This window comes from Silene latifolia, chromosome 10 (assembly GCF_048544455.1).
Source record: "Silene latifolia isolate original U9 population chromosome 10, ASM4854445v1, whole genome shotgun sequence".
In the NCBI taxonomy this organism is placed as follows: Eukaryota; Viridiplantae; Streptophyta; class Magnoliopsida; order Caryophyllales; family Caryophyllaceae; genus Silene; species Silene latifolia.
The window spans coordinates 42,662,920-42,672,536 of NC_133535.1; positions in this window are offsets into that span (position 1 = coordinate 42,662,920).

Genomic DNA, 9,617 nt, shown 5'->3' on the forward strand with positions numbered 1-9,617 from the left:
GTTCCAGAAATTATTCTTGAAGATGAAGTTATGGAGATTTCTGCCCCTGCAGAAATTCTGTCTATGACGTACAAGGGTGTCACTTTTGCCCCTGTAAAATCCTTGTCTACTTCTTTCCCTGAGGCCAATCAATTGAAGCCCTCTTTTGAGCACTACTTGAAAGGTAGGGGTATTCTTCCTTCTGATGCCGAAGTCTGGATCCCTGAGAATGGTCCAGTCAGTGCTAATTGGTGTAGTCCTGGCCGATTTTGTATCTTTGAATGGGCGTTTAAAGGAGGTTGCAAGCTTCCATTTTCTCCGTTCATGGTTGAAGTTATCAGGGCCATCAAAGTTTCCCTTTCCAACTTATGCCGATGGTTTGGAAGATTGTTCATTCTGTTGAACACATATGTGCCAAGCATAACTTGGTGATTACTCTTGAAGATTTCGGGAATGTCTATCATTTAAAAGGTAATACCACTGGACGCTTCAATCTTCGAGTCAGGGCAAAGATGACTTATCTGATTACAAATTTTGATTCAGGCGATGACAAGGGTTGGGCTACAACTTATATGTTCATCAGGGCAGATTCTGTTGCCCCTGATCTGGACCATCTTAATTATCCCGCTGTTGAGGGAGGTAAGTTCTTTTCCCTGTATTCAATTTAGGTTAAAACAGTTTGTAGTTTAAATGTTAAAGATAGACTTACTTGTAATGTGTTTGTAGTGGCTGATTGGGCTAATAATCCTGATGCTGAGGGGTCAGCTGACCGGATTGCAGCTTTTATGGCCCTGCCGGTTGAGGAGAGGGCGTGGCCTGCCTGCCTTGGGCAGGGGCCTATGCCTCGTTTCAGGAAGACTAAATTGAGCACCTATAAGGTTGTTAGAGGTGACAAGGCTTCAGGGGCCTCTTCATAAGGCAGTAAGTTTTTTGTCTTTTCTTTGTGAATTTTTTTGCCTGAACACATATTAGTATTACTTATATAGGGTTTCGTCGTGTAGCCACCAGGGCTTCTGCCAGGATTTCTAGTTTTGGCCTGTCTTTAGTAAAGGCAGGCGTTTCTTAGATCACAGGGGAAAAATCTCGGAGCATTGAGGCTACAGGGAGTGATAGCACATTGCAAGTCTAGGCGCTTGCCCATCAGGCTCAATTGGTGTCTCCTCCTCAGGTTGTGGTTGATGTTGATGAGCCTACTCAGGCTGGAAAGAGGAAAAGGTCGGATGAGGTTTCTGAGGGAGTTGGCGGTGTGAGTGAGGTTAGGGAGTTTAGGGCCAGGATTGCTCATGTTCAATTTGCTAAGGAGCAGATCCAGGCTCTCTCCTTTCTTGTTGATGATCCTTACTACAAGTACCAGGCTAAGGAAATGTCTGCTCAGGCAGTGGCTGCCATGTATCATTCCAGGGACCATGCTGCTAACCTGGTCTCCATGCTGCAAGAAGTATGACTCTTTTCTCCTTGGTTTTGTTTTGGTTATGTATTTCTAGTTTGCATGATTTGTGTTTTGTTTGTAAAATCTAATTGATATGATGAGAGGTGCTTATGAGCTGGAAGCCTCCAATGCTAAAAAAGAGACCCGGGACTGGGAGGTGCAGTGCCTGAAGAGGGATGCTGAATCGCTGAAGACAGATTTAGAAGTGCTGAAAACGGAGAATGAATCTTTAAAGAAGGAGAATGAGGCAGGCAAAGCAAGGCTGGTTGTGGAGACATCAAAGTTATGGTCTGCTCAGAACGCTGTGAAGTCTATCCAGGCCAAGCTTGTCACCGTCCATGAAGAATTGAAAACTGAGAAGCAGGCAATGCAGGATCAGTTGAAGGTAAATGAGGAGCTGGCTGCTGAAAGGGACGTGGTGCAGGGTAGATACAAGGATGCTTCCATGTATTTCTTTGGCAAGGGTCGTATAGATGCCATGAAGGAGCCTGTTGAATTCAGGCCATACTGGAACCTAGAGCAAGAGATGGCTGATCTTAATGCCACCTGACCTGACCTTTTCAAGCTGCATGCTGATGACGAGGTTGATTCTCCTTCGTCCAAAGAAAAAAAGTGGTGAGCCTGACGAGGAAGAGGATGATGAAGAGGAGGAGGAGGCAGTTGATGAGGGCATTGGTTCTGCCACTGCTTCCAAGGCAGGTTGATAACTTAGTTTTTTAGAGTAACACTTTTTGGCCCATCCAGAGGGGGATGTTCCCTGGACAAACTATCTTTAATTTTTCGTTGCTAGCTGGTATTTGTCCTACCCAGGGGGGATGTTCCCTGGGCAAACTTTGAATTTTCTGTTTTTGCCTTGATATAATTTGGAGATGTTTTCCTGTTCCTTTGTGTGCCTTGGTTTAATTAAGTGGTACATGCAATAATGCAATTTGAGCTATTTTGTTAAGATAACGCCTGTCAGGAGGGCTTATGGCCCTCAATCCTTTTTTAGGAAATCATGGCTTTTTGTCTGTCTGGAGGGCTTTTCTAGGTAAGAGGGGTGGTTGCTAGTCAGGGGGGCTTATGGCCCTCAGCCTGTCAGGAGGGCTTTAAGACAAGTGGTCTGGTCTTTTTCACCATCGTACTTGTCTTTTCATATTGAGCTCAGTTTTTGTGTATATTTTGGATGTGGTAAAAATACCAAGGTTTGTGAAGCATTTCAGAGATGTTGTTCAGGTTGGGTGGAGTGGCCCTCAATCCCGAACATTTGTTTGAGCCTGTGATAAGACCTAGATAATTTTATAGAAAAGGCGTAAAACATGTTTTCAGGATTTAACATAATAATATGGTAGAATTTGTACTTATGTAATACTACGGCTTTCCTAAGCCCTGTACTCGGCCGAGTATGGCCTACTCGATCGAGTAAAATGTGTCGTGTATCCTGTTTGGCTACTGCCCAGGAACACTCGGCCGAGTATGTGGAATACTCGACCGAGTAGAGGGTACTCGGCCGAGTATATTCTATACTCGCCGAGTATCCGATCGGACGAGTGTTTTTCCGCGGTTTGATTTGGAGATGGTTAGAATTATATAATACGCGTAATCAGTTTCTAATTACATTTTTACAAAACCTAAACACTCAACGACACTCTAATCCTCTCCAAATCTCCCCCTATTGTGTGGATCGTTCGTGAGTCTAGCCCACCTTTCCTTGCGTCGATTATGTCGGTAAGCCTCTGATTTCGTAAGTTTCATTAATTTGTTTTAGGGTTTTGCCCTAAAATGTGATTTGGGGGAAAGGGGTTATGGCATGTGGTAATTGGAATTATGTGATTATTGTGTGTAGGTGACGGTGTCATGAGGAATTGCTATTGATTGCTTGTGTGTGCTTGGATTGCAAAAAGGTAGGGTTTCCCTACTCAGTTCCTGTTTAATTGATTTGAGATTATGTTGTATTCTGTATGTTTGCTTATCTGCTGATCATCGTTGGAGTGATGGTATGGTGTTGGTGTGGTGATGGTGATGGTGTTGTGATAATTGTGGTGGAGTCACTTGCGGGAGTGGCTTCACACCCTAGTTCGCCTTCTGTGGAACCCGTCACGGGAGGGGATGTGCACATTAAGTGACATGGATATCGCTTGTTGATGAGCGGGATTTAGGTGGGGATTGGCTGCGGTCCCTCATTGGTGGCGAGTATTACCTGTTGTAATGGGTAATCTGGCAGGGCTACACACTTCGGTGTGTAGTCGGTTACTGTGTGAGATATGGAGACCGGAGGTGGAGGATGATCTGCTGGTTGCTTATTGTACTTATCTTACTTTGATTATTCAGTAACTGACCACGTTGTTGTTTTATCAAATCTGTGGTGATTCATTCGGGGATGGTGAGCAGATTGTGACAGGCGATGCAGATGTGTAGCTATGGGATAGTCATGGGGAGTCACCACTTCGAGTCTAGCTTCCGCTGTTACGAGTTTAGCTGTCTTTGATTTCAGTTGTATTGAGATCCCTATACTTTTATTTTGAGTTGGTCTGAGATAATGTAATCGCTAACTCTTTATACGTTAATAAATGTTGTTTGGAATTTGTAACTTTGGTATACTAACCTCGGGAAACCGAGATGGTAACACCCTTTCATGCTAGGGTAGTCCTTGATAAGGTACCTTGGTATGAGGGGGTGTTACAAAGTGGTATCAGAGCCGACGATTCCGGCACCTAAAACTAATGAACCCAATGAACTTAGGGAGTCTAAATAAAATGAACCCGGGGAGAGTTGTTTGGAGCTACCGTAAAGACTTGGGAGACGTCCCGAAGTCGCACTAAGGCCCTTACGATCTCTAACCGGTCACATGGGGGAGTCTTGGAAACTGTTGTATGTCGAGTCATGTATGTGTAGTACTTGTAACTTGAATTTTGTGAAATGATCGGATGAAATGGTGAAAGTGATGGAACATGGTAGTATATGAGAGATTGATTGTGAATTCGTATCTGATAGATCTTGAGCATGAAGAATGTCATCATGTTACCTGTTTAATACGATCTTGAGCATGAAATGTGGTAGTGGTACATGTGCATATGAACATGATGATGTTAAGGTTTGGTTGTTGGTAGTAGCATGTGATTACGGCATACGCCTATATACATAAATGTTGTATTTAATTTACATATGTGTATGATAAAAGTTCACCTATGTATTGGTTTTTAGAAGCATTGAGTTGTTATTGTTTGCCTTATGCATGTTCAAGTTGTTTTGTTTAGAAAAAAAATTGATTTGTATGAAGACCGATTATGGAAAGGTTGTCTTAAAACTGTCATAAGTCGAGTTCTAAAAATGATATTGTTGTAATTCCAATTGGAGGTGATAGCTTGTCCTCTTACAATTCTAACGATAGGTCACATGCCCGAAATGACGAAGTAACGAGTGAGATATGACTGTTTTACGAAAACTGAACGATGCTAAGAACTGTGTTGGTACTCGACCGAGTAAAGTAATACTCGACCGAGTAAGGGCTACTCGGCCGAGTATTTCCAATACTCGACTGAGTAATCCTTCTGTGACAATTAGGTTAGCTTCTGGAGTCGAAAACTCGGCCGAGTAATATAGTTACTCGACCGAGTACCCTGTACTCGACCTAGTATGTTACGTACTCGACCGAGTACTTTGGGCGGTCATTTTGAGTTTGTCATTTTGAGTCGGTGGTTATGTTCTTACATTTGTTTTGAGTCGTAGGGTATGTACACATGTATGTTTTGGGTCTTAAAGCATTCTTTTATATATGTGACGGTATTGATACGTAAGTTACCGAATGCTATGATAGGGAGAATGCCGGCTTATGAGGGATATGTGTTGGATAGGAAGGACATGAGTTATATGTGGTTGTGAGGGGTAGTGGAAAAAGGAAAGGGAAGAATGAAGAGCTAATCGAGGTAAAGAGCATGTTTGGTGAGATATGGTGAGTGATATAGTCGTGTGTTGAGTAATATAAAAGTAAGTGTTTATGGGCAAGAGTGATATAGTGTAAAGAAATGTGAGAATGCAAAGGTTCAGAAGAGGGATGCGGATAGTGTTAAGTTGGGATTTGTACGGGTTTATGGAGGGAGACGGTTAGGATTGTGTTGGTTAAAGATATATGTGATGAAAGGTCGTTATAGAGAGATGGAAACGAATGGCGTATAGTGAGATCGAGTTATGCCGCGATGGGTAGATAGTGGTCGAGTTTGGGAATTTGGAATATCAAGAGGTGAGCCTAGTGTGTAATTCTTTGGGCAATTAACGATATGAGGTGAATTTTTGGTTTTCTAGAGATACGGAAGGGAGATACGACTAATTGAAAAGTAACCGTTAGTGTGTGGACTTGATGGTGACAAGTGTGAGTGAGTAGTATGATGAGAGAGGACCGGTGATAAGGAAGAATGAGAAGATATTTATACGAATTAATGGAATTTGAGTTGTGAAGCAACAAGAAGGTAATCGGATAACAAAGAGTTAGGTAGAAGATGGAAGGAGATGAATTATTAGTTGGTATTATTGGATGGAAGTAAGTTGAGAGAACGTTGATCAAGGTTATGGGACATGAAAATAAGGAATCATGGAAAGGCACGATAACATCATGAGAGGCGGTGAGCTAATAGTTATATAGGAGTTTAGGATGACATGTTAGCCGTGAGTTTCGATGTATTAAGGGAGTAAGAAGCTAAGATGGCAGAGTGTTGCCACGATACGAGATTTTGGTGGAGAGTGAGGTGACGATACAATAAATGATAGAATTGGAAATAATGATGAGGTAAATTTTGTTGATGGATTTGATGTTCGTTATTTGGGATGACAAACAAAAGAGGAAATGGATTGTTATATAAATTAGTGATTGTGAGAGAGCGGTCACATGAAGGATGGTGGTGTCGTAGTGTTGTCACTAGTGGTTGAGGATGATGTTACATTAAGGAAGTTAATTGTTCTAATGAGGTTGATTTTCTGGAGACTGATTGGTATGTATGGGTGTGAGGGAGTATAAGATGTGGATATATGAGGTGTTCACTAGTAGTCGGGTACTGATGACATGTTACGTTCGCCGGGTGGTGATAATTGTGTGTATGAGAGTTTATGTTATGAAGGGCACCTGAGTTAAGTCCGGATGAGAGATATTCATTATCAAGTGGTAACTTACGTAATCAGGATTGGCTAGTTACATTTGATTATGGGTCCATAGTATGTGTAAATGTCTGTGTGAGGTTTTGACCTCATGAGTCATGGTCTGGATAATATTCATAAGGTTTGTATATGTGATTCCGTGTAATATGTTGCGTCGTGATCTAGTAGAGCAGTTTTAAGAAAGTCATGTGGTCAAGAAAGTTGTACTCAGTCAGTGTTATGAGATTGTAAAGTTGTGATGGCTATTGATATGGTTGTTGTGCCTTGAGTGGCGATCTGGGCACGGTAATTCGTGTTGTGATACGAGTATTTTCGTGTTGTCATAGATTGTTGTTTGTTTACTACTATTTCCTGTCAGTGTCGGTCGGAGTTTAACACCCCCATACTCCAAGTGCCTTACCAGGACCACTCAGGTATAAGGATGCCACCATCTCGGTTACCCGAGGCATGATATTCATAAGACAATAACGAAACAACTTTATAATGATATAACTTTAGTGAAAAGTACAACTGAAGCCAAATCCCAAAATACGGGTACAAGTTCTCAAACCAACTGTCTAATCAACTAAAAGCAAAGTTTATAAAACTACTAAGCTATAGCGGAAGACTTCTATCGTCGACAAAGGGCACATCCCAAAGAATCCCATGTGACTCAACTCAAACTCGCTCAATTACTCGCTCACCATCCCCGAATGGATCACCGCAGGTTTTACAAAAAAACAACCGGGGTCAGTACTAATCACACAACTTATATATATATATATCAACGATAAGACAAACAGACAGCTTACACCGTCACACACACACACAATCACACCAGTCCCATCAATCTCAATCACCGACTGTCCACTGGACCATCCCTGCCAGTGGGGGACCGCAGCCGTACCCACCTAAGCCCCGCTCCTCATATTGAGCGATAACCCTGTCCATTAATGTGCACATCCCCTTCCGTGGCGGGTTCCACGAAGGGCGAAACTAGGGCGTGAAGCCACTCCCGCAAGTGACTCCACTCAGCCGAGAACGCATCTCGAGAAGCATAGACAAACATTCACAATCACAGCCGTCACAACACAATTACCATATCAATGAAGCAATCAATCTCAACACATCAACAATCATCTCATTATGAGACTAATACTGAGTAGGAAATCCTACCTGGAAAGCACAACAATCAGACGGTCTCTACAAACCGTATCAAAAAGCCTCTTCTACAAAACCTCCTCCTATCATACAAACATATAAACACTACCAAATCACAATCTACACAAAAACCCCCAAATCCCCATATTAGGGTTTAAACAACTTAAAGGAAATACTATAAAAACGGTACATAGGTCTTACCCTCGACGCAAGGATATCAACGGTATAACGAACGGTGAAATCCGACCTTCCAAACTCCGGGATTTGCTAACAATGCGATTAAAGTGAAGAACGTACTTTGCTTTCTCTCTTGACAGTAAATTAGGTTTTGAAAAGTGTTTAAGAACAATGACGGAAAAGCTTAAATACTTTAATCGCATAATTAACAAAACCCGAGAAATAACTCTCCGTAAACCGGCTACTCGATCGAGTAGCTAAGGTACTCGATCGAGTGCCCCCTTACTCGATCGAGTATCCTAGTTACTCGATCGAGTACCCAACAGGTCAGAAACTATTTTAAAACGCAACTCACCCTTACTCGACAGAGTAAGGGCTACTCGATAGAGTACCCCGAGACTCATGAATACGGAGTATTACAGTCTTCCCTCCTTAAAAAGAACTTCGTCCCCGAAGTTCAACCCATACTAAAAAACAAACATACTAGCTCGATCAAGACACAACAACGTGACTAAGAACTCTAAACAAAACTCCAACCCAAACATGAACTCGTAATACCAACTCCACTAACTATTCCTACCTCCGCAACATGGCTCACGATATCGTATCAACTCCACTATATCTCTCTCAACACTAATTCCATACACTACCAACTAGCTCCGTAATATATCATCCAGAGCCAATCAAATATCAAAATACCCATAACATCAAACGGAATGTTACATTCTACCACCCTTAAAAGGAACTTCGTCCTCGAAGTTTACTCAGACTCATAACATCATCCTCTAACTGTCAACACTATATAAAACATTCTCACACTCTGAAGCATCAAACTACTACAAGCACGACCATGGCCTTTTAACAAAATCAACTACAAAATATACAACTTCCTTCTTTATGCTACACCAACACTCTACTGCGAATATACCACCATATGCACAACCATCAAAATCTCTTTTATCACATCATACTTCTCTTAAGATAAATGTTACGTCCTCGTAACTCACTAATACTAAATCCTAGCTATATCGTCTCATTATCCTCATCACCACCGCATGTCAAAGATAACCACCTATAATCTAAACACTCGCCATGCATATATCTACGGCTCTCTTACTTAAACATTTCTCATACCTCAACTTATTCGGCACACCACCTAACCTATACCATAAAACGCGTAGCAAAAACACCATACTAATTCTCCATTATTACTGCAAAACAACATACCTCTCTATAGGTACTGCAAAACAACATACCTCTCTATGTAAAGCACCTATCTCCCAAAAGCATAACTCACGATCCACACTCGTTACGTACACTCACACTAGATCCTCAAGTTCTTTCCTTCATTACCGCAAAACTCATACACAACTTAACATGACACTAATACCTAACACCCTACACTCACTGTCCCAAAAACTGATTATGAACCACGTGCAGCTTCCAGATTAGTATAACACATGTTCCACTAATCACTTACCATGACTATGTCTAACGCCTCATCTTAAAAACAAGGTCAAAAGTACCGTAACAACTTCTGACAACTGTGTCCCATCAACAGAATGTCACTATAACATGACAACAACTAAAACATATACAACTCTCTTTCATATCATACTCTACCCTCATTCCAAAACTTAAATGGTAAGAAACATCGATAACAAAACAACTGTATATCTGCACCAACTGAAACTCGCAGGGAGCAACATCAAACAAAATAACAATCTATATATAACTGGTATGTACTTTCGAAACTCGAATCATA